Here is a 12,292-nt window from a genome sequence, read left to right as displayed (position 1 = left end):
AAAAAAAAACAACTTGCCACACTGCTGTTGGACATAGTTATCTCAGAACTGTTGTTTACATTGTCCTATCCTTTACATTCTTAATGTTTCTTGGATTTGGTCCCCTCTGGAAAAACTGGAAGGTGATTTCTAATTTGTTTTCTAAATATTGCACAGGTCTTAGATAAGTCAGCCACAGTTTGTGGGGTTTTTTCAGCAATATGTAGATTTTTTAACATTTTTTTAAAAATTTTATTTATTTTTTAACATCTTTATTGGAGTATAATTGCTTTACAGTTAGTTTCTGCTTTATAACAAAGTGAATCAGCTATACATATACATACATCCCCATATCTCCTCCCTCTTGCGTCTCCCTCCCTATCCCACCCCTCTAGGTGGACACAAAGCACCGAGCTGATCTCCCTGTGCTATAAGCCACAGTTTTTGAAAACGGATAGGGAGGCTGAATACAAAGAGCTAGAAAATGGAGGGAATATCCTTTACCAAGTTAGGGGCCCTAGGAGTTCATTGGGCAGGCATGAGCTCTGTTTAGGGTTTGTTTCGCTTAGGAATAAGCATTGTTTAAAATTCTCTGATTTGTGTTGTTGTGTCTTATGCCCTTCATTCATCTGGTTAAGACCATTTTTCACCACGAACAGGAACCAGCAGTTATGCAGATCTTTGTGGCAGCAGAAGAAGAAACAGCTTTAAGTACTTCCTTATTTCAACCAATTATGAAAAAATGGGGTGGAGAGTCACACCTGAGCACGAGGTGCAAGTCAAGGGAGTTCGGGAAAAGAATGATTCTGATTCAGTCTCTCTGTAAGACTGTTATGGTATTCAATGGACTATAAGATCATTCATTTATCCAGTTTTCTTCCACCAGTAGTTATCTATCAATTTATCTCTCTACCTGAATATGTGTGTGTATGCATATGTGTGTGTATGCATATGTATGTGTCCGTGTGTGTATCATAGAGAATATAATGTCATTCGGTAAGTTTGTAAGAGCCAGAACAGTCTTATTCTTTGCATTCCCGTGGCACCAATACTGGCACAACACATGGCATTGGATTTCTGCCATGGGTGATCCAACCCCATCTACAGATGAAAAAACTAACGCCCAGAGAAGGCTCTGTACTGTTTGCCCGAAGTCACACACACAGTGACTAAAACCAAAATGCTCATCTCTCTCCTGATTCAGCTCTGGTGCTCTTTGCCCTCTGCTGGCCTTCCTCTATATCCTGCCTTTGTAGAAGTGGAAAAGAACACGAAAATGAAAATCTGCGAAAGCAAGTGAACACCATGAAAGAATGGCACGGGGGAGGGATAGGAATCGATTCTTGTAGAGCAACAGCGACACTGGGGGCAAACCTTTGAGTAACTGTGAGGTTTAAGAAGCGCTCTGCTGAAATGTACAATAAAAAGTGGAAGTAGGTGGGAGGGAGGTGAGGGTGAGTGAGGAGAAGGGGGGAAATGCTGGGCTGGGTGTCTGAGGCACCAGTCAGCGGAGGCAAAGAGGGGACGTGACGACCAAAGAAGCTCGGGCTGCACATGTCTCTGATCACCTGGAGAAGCGATGACAGCAACATGCAGCCCTTTCCTTGTTCGTATTCCTCTTGCAGCCTCGGGGCAGAGCCAGGGCTGAGCCCCAGGAGCCCAGTCAGAATCCAGAGGATTTCCCTTTCAAGTCTGCAGAATGTGGGGACTGTCACGTTGAGGCGTGTTGTTTTCTCCAAGCCAGCTGACCCGCCCAAGGACAGCCTGGATGGGGACATGTGCCATCCGAGCTGGACGGCTTTGATGTCGTGGAGCTGCATCCAGCTGGGAGCTTGTGACTTCACCTCTGGAAAAGCTGGAAGGTGATTTCTAGTGTTTTCAAAATACTGGGAAGCAGCATGGGTCTTAGGTAAGTCAGCCACGGTTTTTCAAAAGGGATTCTCAGCCCTGCCTGTGCCCAGCTGTTCCATTCATATAGCTCGTTGTAACCCTCCTGTTAGATTCATAGAACCGGCTTCTCCCTCTTTCCCTGCTCTGCCAATCATACGAAGATGATCCCCTACTACTTGTAAAATCACCCACTGGGTGTCTAGAAGCTGAAATTCCTAAGTCCCTCCCATTGGGTTTCACGGGAGAGATTTCTCATCAGGTCACTCAGGCTGGTGAAGCTTCCTCTCCAGCCATCTCATGATTTATTCAGATTCTGAAGGAAAGTGAAGGGAATGGATGTTTGTACTGCAGACAACTGAGGAAAGGCTCGTGTAGAATTGGACTATGGCCGGGCCTCTGACCCAACAGGTGAGCTCCACATTGCACTCGATATTATAGAGATCATTTGATTAGAAAGAGAGGGCTACAAGATCAGGGGACAAGGAGAAACACCAAGGTTAAAATTCAGTGAGGCAAAAGCAGTGACCCAAGACTCAGAACCAGCACTGCAGAAACATTAGCTCTACTCAGAACGCTTCCCACTTCTGAAGCATCCTAACTGCTATGTCTCCAACTTCTGAATATCCAGAGCTCTAGGGCTATGTGTTCACCCAGGACTGATTTGACCCCTGGCCGTGGAGGGCGGGGAAGTGAAGAATGAATTGAAATCTAACATATGTTCAGAGCAGTGCACAAAAAAGTAAGTGTATACATCAGTGAATTTTTATAAAACCAACACATCTGAATAACAGAAACCTAAGAGGAGACACCCTGTGGCCCTCCAGCCTTCTACCTCTCCTCAAGGGTCACGTGGCCCTAAATTCTCAAACCTGAGGTAGATGATATTACCTGGTTTACATAACAAATGGCATCAAATTGTGCTTTCTGTTTTGTGTCATATTTGTGAGATTCGCCCCTACTGTTGAGTGTACTTATGGCTCAATCACTGTCATCGCTGGAGAATACTTCATTCTGTGACTGTACCACAATTTACATATCCACTCTACTGAAGATGATATTTGGGTTGTTTCTATTTCGGGGCCATTAACAACAGTCTGCCAGGAATATTCCTGTCGCTGCCAGATGTCTTTTTAAAGCCTGGTGCAGGACTCCCCTCTCTCCAGGAAGATTGTCCACTCCAGTGATTCACAACCTTTTGTTTGGTTTCTTTGCACCTACTTCCTCTCACATGGGACGCATGGCATAGTTTTTTTTTTCTTTAATTCAAGTGGATTTGGTTTGAGGACATGGTGATGCCTTTGGAGACCCTGGCAGAGTTCCTGAGTCATTTCAGAACGGATTGGGAGCCACGGCTCTCACTTCCTGCTATGACCTGGAGATGCTGGTCCCCGCTGCTCTGAGTCACTCTCCATGGACTCGCCATCTCCCTTCCAGACTCTGTGCCAGTTGGGTCTCCCCTCCCTCGTGTAGGCTTCTCACGCATTAGACTAACGTGCGAGGAGAGGGCCAAGTCCCGGGCCTGAAACAGCTTTGAAACTTCCTTTGTTTCTTTGATTTATTCTCTTCATCTTGCCAGGCCCTAATATCCTCCAAGTCCCAACTCCCAAAACGTGAGAACATTCATTTCTTTCTTTCTTTTTAGTTTTTTTTTTAAGCATGAAAAAATGATATGAAGGATTATAAACAAGTTACTAAAGAAAGCCTGTTTTATGCATCTAGTTTCCTCATCTGACAAGTGGGGATAATAACATAACACCTATTTTTCATATTCTTAGGAGTAAAGAAGAAGAGGGGCTCAAATCTTTCATACACTTACCACGTGTGAGGCATTGTTCTAAACATACTACATGTCACAACAGTCCTCTGAAGTAGGTGCTCTTGTTGCCCTTTATCTCCTCCTCTTTTTTAATAGATGAGGAAACTGAAGCATGGAGACGTTACACTACTTCCCAGTATCACACAGTTAGTAAGATTCCGAACCCAGGGAATTCTGGCTCAGAGCTCTATTTCAACCAAAAGCTAACAAACACTGCCTGTCACACAGTAAAAACTGGTCCCCTAGAATTGGAGAACATGTTGTATAATATAAAAGGTAAAAATGTACAGCACAGAGGCGCATTCTGCAACCATTTAGTGAGCATGTCTTATGGACCAGACGGCTCCACGCTAGGAGTGGGCAATGCACTTATGAATTTTACTTCCTGGCAGAGAGAGACACTTTCAATTAAATAAATCATGCTTGGGTATCTGAACAATTACAATTGCAGTCACTTCTCTGAGAAGGAAACCTAAGAGTTAGGAGAGCATGTAGTCAGGTACCAAATCTGTACAAAAGGTCAGGGAAAGTCTTCTTAAGAAAACGAAACATAAACTGAGACCTGAAGAATAAGCAGGCATGTGTCAGGCAAGGAGGGGAGGCAGCAGCTCCTGCAACGGGCAGCTGGGGGGTCCGAGTTCAGATTCTGAACTTGATCCTAAGATGGTTGGGAAATCATTAAAGATTTTACACAGAAGAAGGACATGATCAGATTTGCATTTCAGAAAGCCTGTGTTGGTCACTGTGCAAAGAATGGCTTGTGGAGGGGCAAGAGTGGAAGCAGATGAAGAGTTGTAAAGTCTAGCCTAAATCTGGTTGTGTCGAGAAGGGCCGTCAGGAGCTGCACGTAGATGTGTTGGTGCCTAGAGAGGTCGTGGGTGGTGAAGTCTGAGCGCCACCCTCATACACTGTGAGGCAAGGGTTTACTGGAGAGTGAATATAGGCAGTGCCTGGCACGCAAACAGCTGGTTCATGAAAGATTCACACTTTTGAACAGCAGCACCTTCTACCATGTACCCACCCCCACCCCCAATCTCCAGAGATTCCAAACCTGAGTACCTACCCGCCTTTGCTCCACCCTAGCCTCTTGGTCGGCTTGCCTTACTGTCACTGTCCTCACGCGTATCCTGTGCCTGCGTTTCTTAATATTCACCCAACAGAGCTCCCTTTTCTCCAGCACACACCCATGCTGCTCCTGAAAAGCTGGTAGCGTTCTCAAAGCTGGCCCAGGAGGGATGAGTCTGAGGGATAGAGCGGAACTCAGGGTTTGAACTAGTAGGGTTGGGGAAAATGTACTCTAGGTATTCCATGTTAGGACCTGGGCTGAAATTCTCTAAGGAAAGTCTGTTAAATGTGGTAGATGGATAGGGTTATGATTTAGTTACAGGACTAAATCTTAAGAACTGGCCTGTGGACTTAATCACCAAGGAACACATGGTTTCTACAGGAAAATGCATTCTGAGCTCCAAATATCTGATAGAAGCAAATGAGGATTTTTAAGTTGGGGAATGGCAGTAGTTGTATTAAAAAGCACCTGTGGGTTTCTTGTCAGGCCAGAGGTGAGCAAGCATCCTCCTCCAGTACTCACTTCCATTATTCAGTAGGGCTCATTTTTCCACAGTCTTCCTCCAGAGTGGTCATAAAGGCCTTTTCTTCTACTTACAGGCTCTCTCCAAGCACCCTAAGATCCTATGTTTCAGTGACACACAAGAGACAAGAAATAACTTTATTTTTATACATTACATGAAGTGTGATTAAAGTTCCCCCTCCTTGGTAAAGTTGGCTAACAGTTCTATATCATTATTTTTCATGACTCTCACACTCTTCCTTAGGTTGTACCAGACCCAGGACTTTCACAGCCCTAAGAAAATAGCACTGAGGCTTGATCCATGTTGGCTGATTCATGGTCCCCTCAGAGGTGGCTGGCTCTGCTCGTGCCTCTACACCCTCAGTGCCAAGTGCAGTCACAGGAACGTCCACCCAAACTTCCGAGACCATATTGACCAGATCTCTATGGTTGTCCTTGTCATCTTTACAGCCCTACATAGATGACACCCAAGGTTGCTGCAACGTGTCCTCTTTCCTAATCTTCTGGGATCCAACTCACACCAGGGGTCAAGCTACCCCCTTCTTCAACCCCATTGCCACACGTTTCAGCTTCCTTGGACCTAGACCAGGGGTAAACTCAAATGTTAAATGAACCAAGCAGGTTCATTTAACCAGTGCCCCATGTGTAATGCAATAGGGTGTGGTGGGGATCAAGGCAAATCGAAGAGTTCATATCCCACCTAGAGTTGTTTGTGACCATGTGAGAACACAGGCCTAGTGTGACCCAGACCATCTTATTTTTAAAAAAATAAGCTGAACATCTGAACTTCTAACGTGGAATCTCTTGATTTTAAAATTTTAGAATTGAAAAGAGACTATTTTTAAAAGAAATTAAGGAATTATTATTCGTCATTTGGGGTGTGATAATGGTATGGTGGCTTGCTTTTTAACTATATAGTGAAGTATTCACAACTGAAATGTGATTTGTTTAAGACTCTACATGAAAAAGTAAAATTTAAATCTGAAGGGAGTCTAAATTTGACAGTTTTAAACTATGCCCACAAATTCTTTACTCTTCTCTTTGAAAGACAGAGTCTAATTCTAACCACTTAGACTTCGTGATTTGTTCCCAACACTAGAATAAGGCAGAAGTGGTGTGGAGTGACTTAGGAGACCAGGGCACAAAAGGCACTAAGGTTTTCTTTTCCCTCACTCTCAGATTACTTGCTGTGGGGGAGGTCAGCTGCCATGCCATGAAGACCCTTAAGCAACCTGTGGAAAGGGCCACATGGACAGGGACTGAGGCCTCCTGCTTGTGATCTCAGCAATGGATCATCCAGTCCAATCGAGCCTTCAGATGACTGAAGGCCCTGCCACATTCCGACGGCAACCTCACCAGAGATCCTAAGCCAAACCACCTAGCTAAGCTGTCCCTCAACTCCTGACCCATAGAAACTGTGAGATAATAAACATTTGTTTTTTTAAGCCACTAGGCTTTGGAGTAATTTGTTATACCCCAAAAGATAATGAATACATTAGCATCAGGAAGGCTGCTTAGTTTACGACTTTTGGCCTTAACCTTTTCAAACCAAAACTCCCTGGTAGGAATATCTGCTGGTGGCAATCACAGTTTGACTCTGAAACTCAACAAGGCTGTTAACTGTTACATCCACCTCCGCTCACCACCAAACAAAGGGGGTCAACTTTAAAGGATCATATGCTTATCCTATTCTACATGGAATTCCTGAGGAGAGAATGTACTAGTGACCCCTGGGACCAATATGATGGACTATAAGAGTTCAGCTCAACATCTACACCATCAGTTTGTTTCTTTATTTCACTCTCACATTTGTCAGTGAGTGATACTGTCTGGGCAAGTTTTCTTTTTAGGTGTCTTTTCTTGATAGATTTTAAACTGTCAGAGTCTGGAAGATCAGCAGCTGATTTGTTTTATGTAGTGGCAAAATCTCTACTTAATGTTGTGAGTGTTTGATAGGTACCAGTTAATGCTTTGAAAGCTAGATATTGGAAAGATTTTATTTGCTTTAAAAGAAAAAAAAAATGGACAGAACACTTTGACCAAAAAGTAATCTTACTTAGAAACTAATACAGAAAACAGAATATAAGTTTCGTGGGAACCCAGGCTTTGCTGGTTCCTTGCTGTATCTCCAGTGTCAGGAAGTCTCTGGCACATGGAAGCTGCTCAACAGACATTTGTTAAATGAATGAATGAGTGAATGAGTGGATGAGACCAAAGAGAAGAGACTCCATTGAAGGAGGAGGGTGGAGTTCCATCCAGTAAGTGTTCTCCTCCCTTCCCCCATCCCCTCTCAAATGTTACCATCACTGAGGTGCTTTTGAGGCAGGCTGACTGCCTGAGAAACACAGTTCTAAATGTAAGGCCTGGCAAGAGCCCCTTGGAACTAAATGCGAGCAGACCTGGGCCCCCCATTCTTCCACTTACTGGCCACAAGGCCCTGCAGTGGTTTTCAACCGCTCTTCTTTGGTCCTGATTGCTTCTTCTGCAAAATGAGATAGAAGCTTCCAGCCTTAATTCCAGTGGTGTCATGAGTATGTCCAGTCTTCCTCTTCTTTTAACATTCACCCGGAATGAGGCAAGTCACCACTTGTGAGGCACTTTGAAGCTGACAAACAGGAGGCCTCAGAGCGATGTGACCAGAGGCGCACAGCTTGGCAGATGAGCTGCTCTGACTGACGTTCCAAGCAGCTGTTGGTGAACAGACGGCGGCCTGCACAAAGGAGCTAGCCAAAAATAATGAGGGAGGTGAAGAGAAAAAAGAAGGAAGGAGAGAAGGAAAGAAAGAGAAAGAAAGAAAGAGAGCGAGAGAGAGAGAGAGGAGAGAAAGAAAGAAAGAAAGAGAGAGAGAAAGAAAGAAAGAAAGAAGGAAGGAAAGAAGGAAGGAAAGAAGGAAAGAAAGAGAAAGAAAGAGAGAGAGAGAGAAAGAAAGAGAGAGAAAGAAAGAAAGAAAGAAAGAGAGCGAGAGAGAGAGAGAGGAGAGAAAGAAAGAAAGAGAGAGAGAAGAGAAAGAAAGAAAGAAAGAGAGAGAGAGAGAGAGAGAGAGAAAGAAATAAAGGGAGGAAGAAAGAAAGGAAGAAACAAAGAAAAACAGGCAGGGCAGGGCTTGGGGTCACTTGGGCTTCCTCTGGTCTCACCACCACCCCCGCCTCCTCGCCCCATGCTCCTCCTCCGCCCAGTCCTCAAACAACCCCCTTCTGTCTCCTCCAGAAGAAAAGTTAAAAGCTTTCTTTTGGAAAAAGAGCAGCTGTTTACCTTTGGTAGGACAGACATTGGTGGTGAGTTCAAACACAGGAAAAGGCCTCTTGGTTACAGGAAGAGCTGCAGACAGGTCTGGAAGACTTGCCACGATGCTGCGGAGATGCACCTTCCCCGCCATGCACAGCCCCGGGACCGACACTGGGTCCTTGCCTCCACATCAGGCAACCCGCCTTCAGCTATTTCTTGAACGTCGCCTATTCCTCCCTTCCCTCAGGGATATTGATCCTAAAGCACAGAGACAGTGAGGGATGGCCAATAGGACCGGAAAAGGGGAACAAAAAGAGAAAAAGAGGCTCACATTACAAACAAAAACACCATGACTTTATTTCCAGTCTAGTATGGAAAATACAATTATAACAAGCAGCAAACCTTGGGTTTACATTTGGGGGTCTTATTTGTTTTTGGTCATTAAAATCATCCTTCATGAACTAAAGAGGCCACATTTGCCAAAACAGGGCCAAAATTCTGCCCCAGAAAACTGATTTCTCTACAGCTACCTCCAGAACTGCATGATTTATTTGTGAAAGGGAAGGGAAAGAATCTGCCTTTGTATTTTCAAAGCGCTTGCTCATGAGACCTACCCGCCCCAAGAAGGGTTAGACTAAATTGTGAGAGAAAGGAAGAAAATCACGCTAAGGGAACAAATGCTGTCAAATAATCAAAATCTTCTGGGTCTTTCCCATTTCCCCCAAATTTCTTTTCTCTAATTCCACTTCAAAAATTCCCCTGGCTCCAAGAAGCTCTAGACTTTCTGTTCAGACCATTCACAAGTTTACCATGAGGATCTCACTTCTCTTTCCCTGATTTTAGAGTCATTTGGGTCAAAATCTTTATGTCCTCCAGAGAGCCTGCAGCATCCTGCTCCCTCCAGAAGACCTTACCCAACCAAAATCGAAATGAAGGGCTGCTAATCTCTTTTCCAGCCACCAACCTCCATCCTACCTGGCACTCATCGTCAATGAACTTCTCACATAAAGGATGTGCTGCAGCAGCAATTTCTCCTCCCCTGAAATATTCCCCTCAGTACTCCAAGTCCACTAAACTTTAGCTGCAGTATTTTACTTGGTGTGGAATGAGTCTGTAACAAAACCCTTTGGGTTCTTCAAGATTTTTCTCCTAAACTTTGGTTTTTAGCAGTTTGACTCTGATAGGCCTGGGCATGTGTGTGTGTGTTTTTAAATCTATCCTGTGAGGAGTCTGCTCTCCTTCCTAAGTCCATAAATTCATCTCGTTCTCCAAATTTGTACATTTTTTATCTATTCTTTTTTTTTTTTTAATATTCTTTGCTGTACCATTTTTTTTCTGTTCTCCCTCAGAGACTCCAATTGCACATATATTAGACCTTTTGATACTGTCCACAGGTCCCTGTGGATCTGCTCATTTTTTTTTTTTTATCTCTCTTCTGTCTGTTCTTCATATTGGATCATTTCTATTGAACTATTTTTAAAGTGCACTGATTTTTTTTCTTTTCTCTCTAATTTACTGTTAAGCACAACCAGTAAATTTTTATTTTGGATATTGCAATTTTCAGTTCTAGAATTTTCATTTTTTTAAATACTTTTTTAAGAATCATTTTCTGATCTATCACCATACTCGTCTGTGAAACATCCATATGAAGAATGGTGAGATAATTTTCTTAGTTCAATTTTACATCTATAAAAATCAAAGAATTGAGAGGTTAAGCAGATTTATCAAGATTGTAGAGGCAGTGATAAATAGAGCCAGGATATATAATATATAGTATGTAATATGGTGGAGGGTGATAGAGAGAAGAACAGGACAGGAAGAGATTAAGAAGGGTGGGAATAGGGACTTCCCTGGTGGCGCAGTGGTTAAGAATCTGCCTGCCATTGCAGGGGACGCAGGTTCGAGCCCTGGTCTGGAAAGATCCCACATGCCGCAGAGCAACTAAGCCCGTGGACCACAACTACTGAGCCCGCATGCCACAACTACTGAAGCCCACACACCTGGAGCCTGTGCTCCGCAACAAGAGAAACCACCGCAATGAGAAGTCCACCCACTGCAACGAAAGAGTAGCCCCCTTTGCGACAACTAAAGAAAGCCCAAGCGCAGCAACAAAGACCCAACACAGCCAAAAATAAATAAATAAATTTATATTAAAAAAAGGAAGTGTGGGAATGGGGGGAGTTTGCAATTTCAAATGAGATGTTTAGGGAAGGCTTCATTGAGAAGGTGAGGATAGAGGAAATATCTGAAAGAGGCAAGGTAAGGGGGAAAGATTTTCATTCAGTGGGAAGATCAAGTATATATTTTACGCATATGTTATATATGGATCACTGGATCTTCCATTATATTCGTATGAGTTGGTGGGGCACAAGTTTATCATACAGAATTTCAAAGGCCAGAAGTAGTCAAATTGTTTTATGAACTATTTTATTTCATACCAGATTGGGTTCTTTTAAAGGATTTGATGAGTCCTACATTGTAATTTTGGTTCTACAGAATATATTACATCCTTGGCATGTGTAAAGTGCTTTATAGGAACTAACAAATTGGTAAGCATGAAGTAGAGATAGAAGACTATGAAAAATTTTCTTTCCTCTGATGAATATATAAATTGTAACTTTTACTCCCTATAATTGATGACTAGGAAATTTAGACCAACCCTCCCACTAAGGAAACCTAAAATACTGTATAAAGTATAAAAAATGTTTACTTAAAAGCATCAAAATGTTAACCAAGTAGTGAGGAGCTTAAAAGGCAAAATCTGGAAGTTAAGAACTCAGAGAACAGGACTGATATTCAAATCTAATTTCTCCCTAAGAGCATTTGCCAGTCCTAAAGAAACAGCTGCAAAACTGAGCTATACTTTCGACAAATTTCTGGGGCCAGGGAGCAAAAGGCAGGACATGCAACCTACCAGAGGTAGAAATTCTAATAAACTACCTCCACTTTAAACTGGGGTCCCAAAGAGTTGCAGCTTCAGGTAAGGTGAATCATGAGTAAACCAATCCTTGCACATAATTTCCTTCTGGCTTCATGTTATCTGGGTGGTCCAAGGAACCTCAAGCCTTGAACTTGGTTTGAGATGGATCCAGACTGGTAGGACCTCAGGTGTCTGGCAGAGGCAAATGAAAATCCTCTTTGGAAGAGGATGCTATAATACTAAGCCTCAAATTATTCTTACAAATGTTTTCTGAAGTACAAGGTCCAACCACTATCAAAAATCAATAGTCATACAGGGAAGCAAAATACATTGAGCAAGAACCAGCAGAAACAACAGAAAATTAAAATAGGCTCATAAGCACTGGAGTTAATATCTGTTGAAATCATTAGCCACAAACTATAAAACCACCTTGCTATGTTTGAAGAAGAGAGCAAGAGGGAGACTTTTGTTTAAAGAAGGTTTTATGCTTGAGGAAGAGAGAGAGCCAAAGGTAATAATTTTTTAAGATATAATAACTGAGAATATTCAGAACTGATGAAAGACATCAATCCATAGATTCAAGAAGCCTAATTGTTTCTACACATTGTATCCACTCAGCACTTCCAGACACATCAGAGTAAAACCGTAGCAAGCCAAAGAAACGGAACTGTATATATACCATACATTAAAAGTAGCCATAGCGAAAAGGACATAATGCCTTCAAAGATGTAAAGTTAAATTGACAGCTGACTTCTGAAAATCAATAATAGAAGTCACAAGATAGTAAAATGGAATCATCAACAGGCAGAAAGAAAACAATAGTCTGCTTAGCATTCTATTTCATATATATATATATATATATATATATATATAT

The 12,292-nt window shown here is 42.7% G+C and overlaps 1 protein-coding gene across 1 annotated transcript in view; it reads right to left on the bottom strand.

Moving 5' to 3' along the window:
* ZNF366 (zinc finger protein 366) overlaps window positions 1-12,292 on the bottom strand; it is an 86,635-nt gene that overhangs the window by 65,329 nt on the left and 9,014 nt on the right. The window contains exons 2-4 of the mRNA XM_024756182.1: window positions 8,526-8,756; window positions 7,698-7,996; window positions 5,274-5,374 (exon numbers count right to left, since the gene is read on the bottom strand). The gene's annotated coding sequence lies outside the window, so the exon portion shown is untranslated. The remainder of the gene's footprint in view (window positions 1-5,273; window positions 5,375-7,697; window positions 7,997-8,525; window positions 8,757-12,292) is intronic.

This window comes from Neophocaena asiaeorientalis, unplaced genomic scaffold (genome assembly GCF_003031525.2).
Source record: "Neophocaena asiaeorientalis asiaeorientalis breed wild unplaced genomic scaffold, Neophocaena_asiaeorientalis_V1.1 scaffold376, whole genome shotgun sequence".
Taxonomy (NCBI): Eukaryota; Metazoa; Chordata; class Mammalia; order Artiodactyla; family Phocoenidae; genus Neophocaena; species Neophocaena asiaeorientalis.
Note: the sequence above shows the minus strand (reverse complement) of the source record. Positions and strands in the feature narration are given on the sequence as shown.